The sequence below is a fragment of the Tympanuchus pallidicinctus genome, unplaced genomic scaffold (genome assembly GCF_026119805.1).
Source record: "Tympanuchus pallidicinctus isolate F22 unplaced genomic scaffold, pur_lepc_1.0 scaffold3, whole genome shotgun sequence".
NCBI classification, from domain to species: Eukaryota; Metazoa; Chordata; class Aves; order Galliformes; family Phasianidae; genus Tympanuchus; species Tympanuchus pallidicinctus.
Genome location: NW_026294747.1, coordinates 30,648,799 through 30,665,155, shown reverse-complemented (window position 1 = coordinate 30,665,155; position 16,357 = coordinate 30,648,799). Strand labels below are relative to the sequence as shown.

General features: G+C 41.8%; 1 long non-coding RNA gene across 4 annotated transcripts in view; it reads right to left on the bottom strand.

Moving 5' to 3' along the window:
- Nucleotides 1-15,914, bottom strand: part of LOC128085913 (uncharacterized) — a 126,763-nt gene extending 110,849 nt beyond the window's left edge. For 2 of the 4 annotated variants that reach the window (XR_008209152.1, XR_008209150.1), the window contains exons 1-3: nt 14,651-15,914; nt 12,674-14,258; nt 3,105-3,209 (exon numbers count right to left, since the gene is read on the bottom strand). This is a non-coding gene — a long non-coding RNA (uncharacterized LOC128085913). The remainder of the gene's footprint in view (nt 1-3,104; nt 3,210-12,673; nt 14,259-14,650) is intronic. The other 2 variants (XR_008209153.1, XR_008209154.1) reach the window with 1 other exon arrangement.
- Nucleotides 15,915-16,357: the final 443 nt, after the last annotated feature.

Sequence of the window (16,357 nt, the reverse complement as noted above, 5' to 3'; positions counted from 1 at the left end):
GCAGCAGGAAGCCTAAGGAGGATTTCCTCTTGACCTTTAAAGCCAATTACCTGCTGAGCATTCAGGCTGTTTACTAGCACTGCAGGGAGAAAGAAGTCTTCCTTGTAAAAGTCCTTCTCTTTAAGACCCATGGCCTGCTTTAGTATCAACCACGTGCTGAGAGCTGCAAACAATCATGTGTTAATTGCTTAATTGCTTACTCTGGCATTACTGGGGGGAGGTTGCCCTGGGTTGGCTTTTTATGGAGTCAGATTTAAGGCTGCTCTAGTAACTATGAATAAAGAAAGTCCATGAGAAAAGCCTTCTTTATCCAGAGATAAGAACTACCTCACTCAGCCTTTTTCTCTGAGTGGCTAGTAGAGTATGTGTGAGGGAACAATATAAAAGTAGGACTAGGATTTGATAATGCTTTTGGTAGTATAACCTCTCAGGCTTTCTGCAGTATAGGAGCTTCACTAACAGATTTCTCTCCATGCTTAAGTTATTGAGGTTTAAAAACAGCCAATAGTAACCCTACTTTCAAAAATACCAGTGCACAAAGACTTGTGTTTGCAGGGAACCTGACAGCTATTTACAGCCATTTAGAAAGATGAGGTAACCTATTGCCAACATGTACTAGAAGACTATGTAATAAATGTGGAATAAAAGTAAGCATTTCAATTTAGATATTAGAGAAAACAGCACTTCATCCATCAAATTTACATCTGTTCTATCTGAGTCTTTATCAGCATAGTTCTGTGCTATGTAAGCAGAACAACAAAGGCAGTGGCATTAGCTCCAGGAGCTGAGATAAGCTTCCTCTGTGCCTATACATGCATATGTGTGCTTACCATAGAAGAGATTTTATGGCCATGTAGTTCCTGCTAGTGCTTAGCATCAATCAAGCACGATGGGTTATTGTGTAAGATCAGGTTGTTCTTGCAAGTGCCCTGTTTCCATGAGCGTAAGAACTTCACCATCTCTGAAAGAATAAAATGATTGGAGATGGGGCCTCGGTGGGTGACAGTGCAGCCTGCTGTCCTCTTCAAGTAACCTGTGATGTATGCTTGGTTCCCTGCAATGCTCTGATTTGATATGAAATTCACTGTTTTCTTAGTGGGAATCAGTTAGCAACACTATGTGATATCCTACTAGAATACAAAACCTTTGTGTTTAACCATGAATATGCTAGGGAGTTCATTTAAAATTCCTTTACAGTACACATCATGTTTTATTTTTTCAATTAAACTGATTCAGTACAGAATACAGCATACCTATGTTTCCTTGAGTACTCTCATAGGTAATTGAACATCTGGAGGTAAAAAAAGCAACAATAGAAAAGAAGAGATAACACAGAGGTTCTTCATATTACGCTGAACAAAATTCCATACTCCCTACGAGCTGCTTGAAAGGGAATATATAGAACAAGGGGTTATGAAAATGTATAAATATATTCAAGGGGAATTCTAGGGTGCCATTGCTACCATCTGCAAGACATGCTTCTCTTCTGGGTTCTAACTTCTGTTGCTTAAATAACTATAATATAAAGCGAATGTTACATTTTTCCTGCTACTTACACCATACGCATCTCAAAGCTTTGCTCATTCTTAATGAAAATTAGATTAAAGTATTTCCTTTTCTGAATTTTTAGCATCTTCAGCAACTTTGTTTTCAGGAAAAGTCCTACATCAGGACTGAGGTGGGAGAGTGTAGAGAATGTAGGAGACAGTGAGAAATAAAATAACAGAAGAGTCCTGCCTGCTGAAAGGCAGTGAAGAGTATGTCAGTGATCTCTGTGGTCTGCAGTCACTCTGCAAAGCTGTGTCTTGCTTTTTTAGATACTTTACATGTAAAAGTAAAGCTGCCTCCACTGATGCTGGCTTGAATGTGTTGGTCTTGCTCAGCACCCCATTGAGAGCCTCAGTGACCTTGCTTAATTTGCAAGTGTTTGCACTAATGAACTGTTCTTGATGGAAATAAAAGTCATGAGTGAGCATTTTTAAATTGCCAAACATCATTTTATTCCTTTTCATCTTCTTCTCTTAATGGGGAGAATTAGCACAATCAGAATTATGGCTGTTACTTCCTGTGCACGTATCTATCTGTAGGTGCCGTTGTATAAATGTAAATAAATCTGAGATCTGCTTTTACCTCAGTTGGCCTTAGGAGTGTTTTAGGAACAAAAGTATTATATGAAATACAAGAGTTTGTTTCTTTTTTTTTTTTTTTTTTAAGATCCCTGTAGAATTACTGTGGTGTAGCAGCCCTTATAATTTTCACATACCTAAGACATTTTATCTGTATCATTGTATTTCGTGAACATTAATGAATTAAGTTTCAGGAAGAAACTATATAAAGACTGTAATGATTAGCGTTATTTAAGAGATTATTTGTGTAAAAAGAGTTTATTCAGGTGTCAGTCATAAAATGAAGCATAAAACCTGTAAGCCTTAACTCACAGGTGATTGTTTAGATCACTGCTGCTTCAGAAATATCACCTCCTTACCTGTTCTCTGTAATATATTTAGGCATACAAAATTGAGCACTTTCCTGTTGTTTTCAGTCTTGATACTTCATTTTCAAGATTCAAACCAAGCAGCTAGCCCATCTCTCCTGAACACATATATCAACATCAGTATCTGAAGATGTCTTAGTAGAAAATCATTAACTCAAGTAGCAGCAGAAAAATATGCTGCCAAAAGAAAATAATGTTCTGAATTTGTTCCCATATATCCAGATGTTTTCTGTGCTTCACACACTAAGACTAGTTGTGACAAACTGCTGAGAAGGTCTGGCCAAATTCTGCTGTAAGTTTAATTGTAATAGGTTGCACATCTGTGTTAAAGCTAAACTTCTGATTGAGGAATGACACTGTGCCATTGTATCATTAACAGCTGGGACCTTCCCATATCCTACTCTATCACACTACAGAAATGGCAAACACCCCGCATTTATAAAGAGGGAAAGTATAAAATAAGTTTGGATAACACCTTTTCACCATGGTACCAGCCTTCAGGAATGCAAAGAACACCTGGTGAAAGAAGCAAGTGCTCTAACTGAGGTGTGTCTAGGGAGCAGTATAATGTTATTGGTAGTTCCTCTGGTGGCCATTGCCCAATAAATACCTTGTTTGCACTGCTGCATCCGTAAAAGAAAGTTGTTGATTCAACTAGCTGTGTAACTCTGCTACAGCTCTTAACATTCTGCAGCCTTGAAAGGCAGTTGGTCCTCTGTGAATAAAAACAGTGCTTGGTTCAGTTCATTGTTTTAATTTAAATGAACTTGTGAGGTGCATTATTTCCTTAGGAATAGGCACAGTGTCCAATGAGAGACTCGAATGATGGCTTGACTTCATTACAGTCCTTCTGCAGCTGGGATATAGTTGCCATTTTTTAACTGCCAGGAAAGAAATTAGAGCTTTAGTTTCTAGAACTGGGGCAAAGCTCACATACGTAAAGATAAAGGAAGGATTTGCTGAGATCTGTTTCATACCAGCTCCTGAGAATTTTTTCTCAATTCACGTGCAGTTTTCAGCAGTGTTATCATTAGCCCCCAAGACTAGAAGCATGTGGGAGTATAGAGAAAATATGTATGTTCTTCCTAGGCTTCCACTGGACAGAGCCCAAATTCCTTGGTGTGGAAGGGATGAGAGGTTCGGAATCGGAAGAAAGGCTTCTGGAAGACGCAGCCAACTGGAAGAGAGATCAGCATGTGGAATCCTTTCCAAAGATGAATCAGGGTGAAATGATTTTACATGTTCTTTCATTGTCTTTCCCACCTTGTAAACATTCCTAAAGCCTGTCTGTAAGCCATGCATAAAGGAGTGCTAATATCCATATGTCAGTACTGGAAACAGTTTCTCCCACACCTAAAGAGCCGAGTTCATCCCATATGTAACTCTGCTCACTTGAATAGCTCTGCAGAAGAAAGGATACTGGCTCGGTGAGTCCACCCAAAAGCTGTAGATTCTGCTGAAAACAGCTGCTTTCCTTGTGGGTTGGATGAATCACCACAGGCTTCAGTTGCTTGGGCCTTTGCAGTAGATTCCTCCACACTTCTCTATGCACTCTGCCAGCAAATATCTAAATTATCTGGACACCAGCTGTTTGGAAATCCTGAAAGCCCCATTGTAAGAGTTCAGAACAGCAGAGCAGCTCTTATTCTCAATTCTTAAATCATATCCATCAAATGTATATTTATGCTGTATATGGATTGTATTTATCCTATTAGAAGAGATTTTTTTATTAGCTGAAATAGTCAGAAAGGATTTTTATTCTTTCTGATACATTTATTGATGCTCAGAGGGTGGAGAATGACTATCTTTCTTTGCTCAGTCAGTCAACAGCTAGAACCAAGATGTAAGTCAGGGTGAACTGATGTATGTACAGGTATTAAATTGCTTTGGTGTCTGGTCAGTACCTCTTGATCATACAGTCAAAAAATGCTGGGTGCCAGCTTTGCAGTAAAAATGGAATTTCACCCTATGGTCACACCAGCAGGGAGTTTCAGAGAAACTGAGGAGGAAAAAAAATTCTAGGATCATATGGGAATGTTGTTTAACAAATTCTCTTCTGTTACAAATCTGTGACACTGATTGTGCCTTCCAGTCTTACATTCTTATGTTCTTAAGCATTGCTTACGAACTAATTCCTCTTGACAATTTGATGGAGCTTAGTTCACAATAGAGCATGTCACCAGTTAGTTTGTCTTATGTCTAACTACAGCACTCCATTTTTTCTGTTACTGTGTTGCTGTAGACAGCAGGATACTTTTTTCAGTATTACCTGTTGAGATTTTTTTGTTAATGAGCAAATAAACTTTTATCTCCTTCAACAACAGATGCTCTAAATTCAAAGGTCTGAAAACAACATTCATATGCAGGATGCTGAGTTACAAATGTATTTGCGAATGTGTACAAACATCCAGTTACAATAATCTGCCTGGGTCTAAAGCTCTCTTCTAATATGTATAACATCATACTATACAGTTGGTTTAGGTAACAGAGGAAAGACCTTTAGAGTGAAAGAAGGCTAGTTACATTAATTAAACTAGAGCTTTTTCTAAATTTGCTTTCACAGTGGAGTAAAACATGATACTACACAGTTGTACGCAAATAAGTTTCCATTAGATGTCCTGAGCAAGCTAAACAAGAAAACAAGATAAGCCTGACATACTCTTGGACATTGAAATGTAATACAAAACTATCTCTATTTTGTGCGTGCATGTATGTGAGAGAAAGAAAGAGGGAAGCTCTGTTGAAAGTGGAAATACCTATTTCCAGTTTCCCTGTGCCTGGATATGGGCATGAGGAAAACTCATTTTTATAGCCAGCCTTTTCTACAGTACTTTAGGAATAACATCTTTCTTTCTTCCTTCCACATGTTGTACAATACTGTGTATAGTGTGAGATTAAGGCTTTTTCAAGACGTTCTTTATTCTTCTCATTTTACCTAATGCAATAAGGCATGAGGTGGTCTTTTTTTTTTTTTTTTACCAGCAAGAGTGGAACTACTTTTTTACCCTAAATCTGCAAATGCCTTTATCTCTGCATGTTTTTACACAAATCCATTAGCAAATATTTGATTTCTTTCACTTTAAGCGGTCTAAAATGACCTAGGAACCTAGCATGCTAATCAGAAGGTCACCTCTCCTAATTTAGGTATCTATATTTGTTCTGTAATGAATGTGCCCCCACCTGTCAATTTATCTCCAACTTTTGCCTTGAAGTCCTCCTCCTCAGCTTATTTCATCTAATTCTAAGACAAATGAGTTGAATGAGTAGATTTTGTAGTAAAATAGGACGGGCAGTGTGGACTGGATGTCTGGCTTCCTGACAGCTAAAGTCAAAATTTTCTTCTGTGAAAAACTTCACACACTATTATTTCTGTGAAGAATTTTAGATTCTAAACGGAAAGATCTTGTTCAGCCCAGAACATGCAGGTGATGGCAGCAGATACAGCAGTGTGTCTGCACATTCCTGCCTGGATTCCTTGCAGTCCACATCAGTCATTTATTCTAAATTAGGAATGTATTTGCTCTGGGCTTGCTCTATAGTCAGTGGAGAAAGGCAAGTACCTTCAGAGAAGCGTGTCTCTGGGCATGCCATTGACAACCATTTCTTTCTCCGTTGACAACTAAGGAAGTCTCAAGCTGCTACAATCCCATACTTCAGATACAGGATTTGGGGAATCCATGTATACAGCCACAGTTCTGGGGTTCATAATAAAATTGAAATCCACTTTAAAATCTTGCAAGTATGATATAAATCACATGTCAAATTACTTATACTGGCAGTGGTATGTTTGTGTGGTAGAATGCACATACACATGCATGCACGTGTGTTTTTTGTATGCTTATACTACAAAAACAACAACAAAAATAGCCTGGTAACATAGCCTGTGAAATAATGAAACTAGTTTTTAAGATGCAGCAATTATTTACATGCAGATCTCAGCATAAATTATTTTTCAGTTTGTACAGAGTGAAATACTACTTCTAAAACCAATCAAATTCAATATAGCATTTGTTCTAGTTGAATATGAATCAGTGGCCGAGACCGTTTTGACTTGACAGAATAAGAATTTAAAATAAAATTAAATTAAAATACCTACTGGTAATAAGAGAAACTTTACTACTGACCTCTGTAACAATTTATTGCCAAGACTTATATTGTCAGTGACATCCAGGATCAACAGTGCTCGCAAGCAGTGGACTCAAAATGCAATTGTCTGTTTTTGGCAACAAAATATTTTGCATTTAGCAAAGGCATATGTTTCAAACTCAAATGACTTCATTTCAAATTAAAGCAAAAAAAATGTTTTGAAGTCTAGTCATTTGATAATCATTTGCTTTAAAATAAGCAACATATTTCTATCTAATGGGATCCACATCTCTAACAAGTGAACCAACAGTGTGACAAACAAAAAACCACCTGCTCTTAAACATAATTCCAAAATAAATTACATCTAGTACTTTTCTGTTGTTGTTGTACTCTGTTTTCCTCTTTTGGCCACCTGTAGAACACCCACAATTTTTTCATTACTACAATGACAAATGCTATGAGAAAAGACCTGGTCCATTGCCAGAAATCTACTCTAGACTTCAGTATATGTTTCTGCTTTCAAGAGTCAATTGTTTTCCTTCTCTCCCAGGGGCCACTAGCTACCTTATTACCAGAAAGAATGACCCCTTGACAGAGCAATTGAGATCCAGAAACTCGACAAAATCGTAACCCCTCCAGTGGCATCAGAATTCTAATCAACAGCAGAGGGTCTGGAAGACAAATGTACTTGTGTATAAGGCCACCATATTAGAAAGAGGCCTCTCTACTTGCAAAGAAACCTATTTCTATTTCGTTTCTCTTGATATTTTTATTACCCCCTTTCTTGTAACCTTTTCATTGCTAGTGTTCTTAAGGTAGAAGGGTTTTCACAGCATGGGAGTTATCTGTACTCAGTTTACACAGTTTGCTGCCTTTTCCTTCTCTTGCAATCTATTTTGTGAAGTGTACAACTGGACACGAGAGCCCCCTAGTTATTACTCTATTAGTTATTTTTTCTCCTATTCAGCTTAACCCGCTAGCAGAACAATTGTTCCATCGCTGTGCTTATTGCTATGTAGAAAACTCAGGTAAGGAATACCCAGCCTTGAAATTGAAGTGAAAATAAACTTGGTGTCTTAAGGTGAATATGATTAAAGAACATACCTTGCACTTGTAGGGGTACCCAAGCAGTGTCACACAATAATATTTCTCAAGTGTAATTACTACTAAAAGCACTCAGCTTCTTTGCTGGATTTTTCTGTTCCCAAATTTGAGAATCTATTATTGTTTTAGGTAAATGCACTGAGACAAATACATGCAAATCAGTTTTAGAGCACAAGTCCCCAGTCTAGTTTTTATAACCCCTTGAAAAGCCTTGCCCCAGGGCCTCAAGGGCAGCAGAAGGCATGCCACCAAACCTCCCAAAAGAGTTTCGAAAATATTAGCAAACTTTATGAAAATCTCAAGTTGACTTAAAAGCTTTAACTGTGTCTTTTCTTGTGAGTGTAGTACAAGGATTAGCTAATGTTTGTTAGTAGGAATTTTTTTAAATTAGCCAACCAGATCTGATTCCTTTTAAGCAGAAATTTTGAGATACTTCAGAAGATTGTAGGGAAAAAAAGATTCTCAAGATAAAAGGACAAGAAAGCATGAGGGCAAAAAAAAAAAAAAAAAGAATGTTTTTTACCTTTCTCAGATAAAAGTTCTCCTGTGGTGCAAGCAACAAAATAAAAAGTATCTGGCCCCCTGAGTGATCTCTGGATAGAACAGCAGTTTGCCAGCCTTTCTAGGAAAAGCACAAACAGCAGTCAAGTGATTTTCCTGCACCATCTCACCAAGAGAAAACCCTGTGTGCCTGCCCTGCTTTCCCTGCCAGGCCACAGCATTTCTGCTGCAGGCAGGCAGCAGAGAGGCTGCTGTACAAAAGGCTCTCCCACCCCATGAGTCGGACCAAGATAGCCCAGCAGGGCAGCTAAAGTGATTTTTGGATCAGAGTGACTGAGCCCTCCCTTTGCAAGCAACAACAGTACAGGGAAAGTTGCTCAGCATCAAGGCCATAAGTAAAAATCAAAAAGGGGAAAATTGAAATTTACATCATTTGGCACTTTTACCCAAAAGTGTATTGACTCTGTCTTACAAGTTAGGGTCATATCTTTTTAATAAAATGCAGAAGCAAGTTATACAGACTGTTACACGTGTATATGTTATTCATTAAAAATAGTATACCAAAATAACGCTATTGAAATCCAAGACCCATCTGACTGGTGGAATATTCTTATAAAACAGCAGCTACGAGCTTAAACAGAATGAAGGAAAATCTGAAGATAATAATAAATGAGAAAGTGCCTGCTTCTGCCAGACCCATCAAGTTAAATGGCTCTTGCATTGTTTGAAGCTGTGTACTATTGTCTTCTGTGGCAGAGGGTAAAGAGAGGGAACTTTCACAGATGTTCTGATGAGACAACAAATATAAACAATATTTTGACAGAGAGTTCATCGTATTAAAAAAAAAGACGTTTCTCCAACTCAAACAGAAATCTCCTTAAAATGAAAAATATTGAGGGTGTATGTGGAACCATACAGTAACACTCAAAGGAAATGTGCCATTCAGAACAGAACACACAGCATGACTAAAGGCTCTAAGTGCATGACATCACTTAAGCTTAGTATTAAATACCTATGATAGACACTTTTGGGAACACGTTTCTCGAAAGTGGTGTCAAGGATCTCCTTCAGCATTAGCTCATAGGCTGAACTGGTGTTCCCATACCTAATAAGTACAAAAAGGATTCATTTCTACATACATGCATAGTTTGTTTGTTTGTTTGTTTTTCTGTGCTAGCGTTGGGATTTATTTCTCCTCCTGATGAAACATTTACCTCACACTGCCTCATCAATATTAACCTCACAGATCAACAGATCTTCATATCGACAGAATAGGGAAGTCGATATCTCCTTATTATTATTTAATAAGTATTTCATTGTCAGTAACCGAGTGAGAACAAACATCTGTGCTGTGTAATGGCACACACTTTAATTTTGCAGGGTTAGTCTCTTGCACACGTTTGACAGTACAAAGTAACCTGTAGTGAAAATCTCCCAGTAATATCAGAGTACAAAATCACAACATGTTGAAGGACATTTAAATTGAACAAAACGGGGTATTTTTTTAGTCTTACTTTTGATATACAAATGTTGGATGCGTTTTACTGTGGCTTCTGACTATGATTGATAGGAGATGCATCAATTTCAAGGTTTGTGAATTTAAGTAAATTGTTGTCAGTGGTATAGCTTATTCTTTTTTGCATTTTTTTTTCAAATTATCTCTTTACAGAGAATAGTGTATTACAAATTGAGACAGGATATATGTAAAGCATCAATTTTGCTTGACTATCCACTTTCAACAGTAAAAAGAAAATAGTTGTGATAGGGATGTAAGTACATCAGAGTTGTTCAGAAAACTCCAGAGTATTTACAAAACAGCACTGACTGTGGTGGGTTGGGGTTTTTTGTTTTGTTGTTGTTTATTTTTTTGACTTTTATTTTGCTTTTTCCTAAACAACCTTCAGTGTTCCTGTTTGGAAAATATTTTGCTCATCTTTCCATTGAGGACAAATAGAAAATCAAAACAACAGCAATAACAGCCAGCATATCTTAGGGACATCCTTTATCTTTGCCCTCAGAATATAATTTCATTAACAAAAAAATAACAACAATGACAAACCAATAGAACAAACCAATCAACCCAACTGCGTGAACTGCTTGCAACTTGTGGCAGTTCGTTAACCCTTCGTGGCTTAGAGGTAATACTTTATTTGACTCAAATCCCAGAGAGCTCCCTTTAAAATTGACAGTGATTAAACATCTTAGGGCAAAGCTTGCTGAGGTTCCAGTACCTGCAGAAATTAGCTGTGTCTGATTTTAAACTAATTTTCCCTCAGCCCCTTCTTATCTGATGGTGTCTGACTTATGGTCTGGTTAACTGCACAGATACTTTCTATTACGTTTTCCAACACATGGCCAGGACTTGTTTCCATGTCTGTGTGTTGTGTCTATGTATCTACATGCCTGTCTGTGCATAAAGCAGTGTATATGCTAGTTGTGTGTGGTTTTGGTTTTACCATCAGATTCTGTAAATGAATGCAGATACTATCTTCATGTTACTGTTATCCAAAAGAGGCAGCGTGGAAGGGATTCTGTAAATGTAACGATACATGTTGCTGATTAAAAGCTGATGGTAACAGTTAATATATAAGGGGACAGACGAGTTTTTCTTCTAACTTTTTTTCAGAGGAAAAAAAAAAAAAAAGAAAATTAGGCAGAAAAGAGCATTTCCAGATGTGACTGTATGGGACTTGATTTGAAGTGATTTTGTTATCTCTTTAATAATGCATGTAACAATGCTCATGTGAAATGTTATGTTAAAACTTGGTCCTAGCAGATATTTGTGCTTATGAATTGATTCCTTATCTATATTTTATGGAGAAATAGCTCAGCACCAGATTAAGGTGCATTATTTCCCAGACTCCTTATTAGATGCTGCGTATCTCTCTGCTGTGCCTCCAGGCTTAAATTAAAAACAAAACTTAAGTAAAATTTAAAGAGACAACATTCAGAAACTTATTTTTTACAAAGCTTCTGGAAGTTCATAATTATTTTTGTCCCTAATAGGCTTTGCCTTTGAAATAATTTGATGGCTAGGTTTGTAAATCCACTTGGAAAGATCTGGCATCCCAGAACCATTAATGGGAGCATATATCACAAAAATCATTTTGCATATAAATAATGGTGTACAGGATTTGGCTTAAATTGTCTGTTTTCATTTGATTTATTTATTTATTTATTTATCTATTTTCCTCTTCTAAGATAATTTGGAGAGAGGCAGGAAGACCAAATTGAACACTATTTTGAAATGAAACTTGGGTAATTGAGCTAAGTATGTTGAACTTGTCCATCACCTGTGACCTCCCCCTGGTTACACAGCACTTCAAATACTCAAAATGAGGTGGCCTGTGGGATGTAAATGGAGCAAGTGGGGTTCAACTGTGACCACATTACCCTCTAATCTGCTAACCTTGCTGTTACTGAAGATCGAGGGAGCCCAGCCCTCGGTGCTTGGCCTCTCACACCCTCAGGAGTGGGGCAGGCATCCAGATCCTGCAGTGGGGGATAGAATTAAGCTCCACAGGTATGCTAGTGCCCACTGGTGTAAGGTGTCCCTCAGAGACACACCTGGAATTGTGCAGCCATCCCTGTGTGTGAACCTGATGTGCTGTTCATTCCAAAGCGATTATTCAAAACACCTTGGCAGCTGAGCCCTTCATGCTCTCTGGATAATTATTTCTAATCGTGATTGGCAATAATAGTAATCGCCATATTCCGCCAGCACACAGCTGTAACGATTTCTTTTTATTATTATTATTATTTGGGTTAACAATCAGCACTGACAACAGCAGCTTCCAGCACTGCTCCCCCCGCAGGGGAGGTCCGAGGTGCCGGGGGGTGACCGTGGCTGTGAGAAGCTGTGCCCTCCCCCCCCCCTCCCCTCCCCCGGGCCGTGCAGGGGCTGGAACGGCCACTGTAACGATGCCCTTAATAAACCTGCTGGTCGATGCCAATGAATCTTTGTGGGTTTATTTATATTAACTAAATCGGCCGCATGAATCGCGGCTCCGTGACTGTAGCGGGGAGGGGGTCGGGGCTGGAGGGGAGGGGAGGGCGCGGAGGAGCTGACGGGCAGCAGGGGCTGCGGGCTCCGTGCAGGCGGCAGCTCTCGGGCATCACGCGAAGCCGGGAGAGGGCCCCTGGCTCGGTGATCTCTCTCTCCCCTTCTTCTTCCTCTTCCCCCCTCCCCTCTCTGTGCTCGCCGCCTCGCAGGGCAATGCCACGGGCAAGCACCCCTGGTCAGGCAGCGCCGTATCCGTACCTCGACGCCCCCCGGGGATTACGGCGTCGGGGGGAACGGGACTGGGTTCGGGGCCCGCAGCCCGCAGCCCCGCTCTGCCCCCCCCAGCGCTGCCGCTCGCACCGTCCCGTCCCGTCCCGTCCTGTCGTCGTCTCCCCACTCCCCCCCGGCCCGGGAAGCTGCTCCCTGACGTCAGCTGTTTGCTCCGTCTTTTGTTCAGTTAAAAATAGCTTGACGCGGCAGCTTACCTGCGTCGGGAGCTGCTCGGGGCTGCGTAAGGGAAGGGGGTTCTGGCGGCATCAATCATTTCCTTCTCCCTCGGATCTGGGATGGCCACACCTAAATTAATTATAGCGGCAGCCCGGAAAGCGGCTCGCGGTCTCCTCAAACAGCGTTTTGCTGCCCGGAGCTCATGGGAAAGAAAAGTTTCTGTGTAATCTGGGTAGAACAGAGAGCTGTTATCAGACCTCGGTGCTCCTCACCACAATCCACTGAAGCATCTATGTCGCGAAATACTAATATTCCTCCCTCAGGCTTTATTTTTTATTTTTCCCTTTGCATCTCACTCGTGGCCGTGTTGCACTGCCACTGCACGTTAATCCAGTAAAATAATTGCATTACAGCAGATTACTCGCAGCAGATATTTATTCCTCTTCTCCTAACTCTGCGCAGTTATTAACAAGTACGGGGTGCCAAGACAATGGGGAACTTTCCTAATTGAAGAGGAGCAATTGACCTCTACCCATTCCCAGCAGTCTGAGGGCTACCCGGTTTGCTCGCTCCCCGCTCGTGTACGTGCACACGGACGCACCAGCACTCACGTACGCACCGTTCAGCAGCGATCCCTTTATTTCTTAGAGAGATTAAAGAGAAACTTGAAACTGAGGACAAATTAATTGACGGGAAAATTGATCATTTGTTCCACTTTACTTTCTCCCCGTGCTGCAACGCAGCGCCGAGCCTTTGGCTGGGTGGCAGCCCGGCGTCCCGGGACCCCATCCCGCCTTGCAGTTTATGGGGCTGAAGTTTCCCAACTACCCGAGACAGAGTGTTATTGGGCCGGGCGCGTTGGACTCCGCACCGTGCGGACCCGCCGCGGCTGTAGGACGCGCACGGTTTTTCTCAGGCCATCTCAGCGCAGCCTCTCCCCTGCCACAAACCCCTCCGCCGCGGACAGCAGCGTAATCCCCTCGGTGCTCTTTCGTTCCCGGTGCGCGCCCCGTAATTCTTTACAACGAAATTGCTTCCCCTCCGGTTCCTAGATTTTAATTTACTGAAGGACTGATTAGCTGTGGCTTTAAAAGGGCCAGGTCTGCGCCGGCTCGAGGCGTCACCTCTCACCTCCCGCAGCCTCGGGCCGGGGTCACTGCGGGGCCACGGCGGAGGCTGAGCGGGCAGCGCCGCTCCGGCTGCGGCTCCCGCCGCGCTACCTGCGCACCGCGCAGTGCTCGCGCAGTGCTCTGCGGAGGGGAGCGGCAGCCCCGAGCGGGGATGCTGGAATGAAGCGCCGCGGAAGATGAGGTTCTGTCGGGAGAAAATAATGGTGGGGTTGATTTTAGCTCTCGTCGCCCTGTCCTGATGCCGCCTCTTCTTTTTATTGCCAGGGAGGAGGGAAGGAGGAGGGCCGGCCGGGGTGCACAGCTCTGCTTAAAGGCTTCGTGTAAACTTTGGCATTTCGAGGAATACCTTCAAAAAACCCGAGTCTGATTGGATTCAGGCGTGTGCCCGGCTCACATCGATTTGCGGAGTCATTGAAGGTGTAAAGCACCGTCGATAGCTTTTCAGGTCCAGTGCCCCTAAAGCAGCAGATTCTGCCTTCTCTGCCGCCAAATCCTGGAATTAGTTTAACAGAAATACATATAGTATTTTTTCTGCTGTAAAAAAATCATTTCAAAGAGGGGCGATGCTGTAAGAGGAAACACTACAATAAAATCCACAGATCTCTTCTGAAAAGATTTCACCTTGAGCCAACGTTTAGAGTATGTCAGAGCCTTATTAAAATTACGCCATGGACTTTATTCTGACTATTGTGGCAACGACACAGAGTGCACATAGAAATCTCAAGGAAAAAAATTAGAAAAAGGCTAGAAATGAATTTCTTTTCGGATATGGACAGTGAAAGGTGTGAGCACTCTTTTAATAGTTTCGATCTCTGTCAAATGATCGATGTAGATAAAGGCCAACACTGAATATTTAGGAAAATGCAATTAATGTTATGGAGTTACCTTTCACTGCATGTACCGCTGGTGCGGAGCCATCGGTGTGTTTATTTTCTTAATGTCTCCCCAAATTCCAGCAATCCGCAGAGCAGTCACAGCCTTTTCCATGTGTTTATCATCGAGATTGCAACAGGATTCGCCTCAATTGTTCTGCCTCTCAGTGTTTGCCTTTCTTCCCTTTTCTGCATTTCCTAGTTACATTTGCTTTGGTTGCAAAAATAAACAGCGGAGTTTTTAACAGCAATTGGAGATGATAATGGTTACTGATCCCATTCTTTCCATCATAATCTTCGAGTGGTTTAAGATTAATGATAGGAGGTGTTTTAGCGAGGAGTGTGGGTTCTCTTCTCCAAAGACCATCGCTATGATAATTTACTTAAGATGTTGACAAGACTGTCAGTGAGGCTAATTTTTTATTAAGCTGCTCTGTAGCAACTGCAGATAGCGTTCGCTGCTGTTATTTAAGCTCACGGTATTTTCGAACGCCTTCCTATAAATATTGTTATTTGCTCTCTGCCTGACGGATTTGCAATTGAGATGATTCCCCTTTGCCTTTGTTTCAAGAAAGGTATCTCCCGGTGTTCTGAGAAATATTCTCTGCCACCCTCCCCCATTCCCTACACCTTTTAAAAAGAAAATATATTCGAGAACCTCCTGCCTCGATGCAGCGAGCCCCAGCTTCCATAGGCGTCGCCTTGACAGAAGCCGGCACAGACCTGAACCAGGTTTGATGGTGATGCTTTGATTTTATTTCTATATTTTAACTGGTAAAACAATCCTGCCAGATAGAAATGTTTACCTGTAGCATCTCACAGCACAAAGAGGCTCTGCTGCCTCTTTAATCGAGCCCCATCTTATGGTGGTGGGTTTTTTGGGGTTTTTGTTTGTTTGTTTGTTTGTTTGTTTTTCGGCTCTCGACCCATCCCCTCCAACCGATAGGTGAAGTCCTCCTGGTCCGGTCCGGGGGCGTCGGGCCTGGCTTCCCCGAGCTGCCACGGGATGATGAAATCTCACAGCGGATCGGATCAGCTGCTTTCACCCCTTCTGTTGTGTTTTCAATAAACAGAAAATCCTAGGCTTTCCCCATAAATTGTCGGCACCGTGTCCGGCTCTTTTTAGAGCCCTTGATAAGGACTGTTTTTGTTCTCCATGCGGGATAGGACGTCCTGGGGAAGTTTGTGATTGCTGAGCCCCTCAGAATGAGTGGAAGGACTCGCGGGAGCTATTTTGTCTCCGTTCTCGGAGGATTTGGGCTGTCTAAAATAGAAATAGTGGCGATAATGGGAAAAAAAAAATGTAGAAAGGAAATACAATAATTAAATAATAAAATAATTAAAATAGGAATAGGAGGGGAAAAAAAGAGAGAAGGGAAAAAAACTAAAACAAACAAAAAAAAAGGACTTGTGGGTTAGCAGTCCGCGCACAACCCTCCCGTCCCGCAGCAGCCGAACGCGGCTTCGCTCCTCACGGCGGCGCAGCGGCTTAGAGGCCAGCAGGGGGCGCTCCAGCGTTGCGCCTGGCAGCCCGCGCCTTGCCCACCGCCTCCGCGCTCCCGCACGTGCGCGAGCACCGCGCAAGCACCGCACACGTCCTCAAGCATCCCGGCTCCGAGTCCCAGCCCCGGGTCGGTTCCCCCTCCGTGTTCCCGGTGCTAGCAGCCCGCCCCGAGGGCCTCTCCCCGGTGAGGTGCTTGCCCCGCGGATGCCTTTTGCG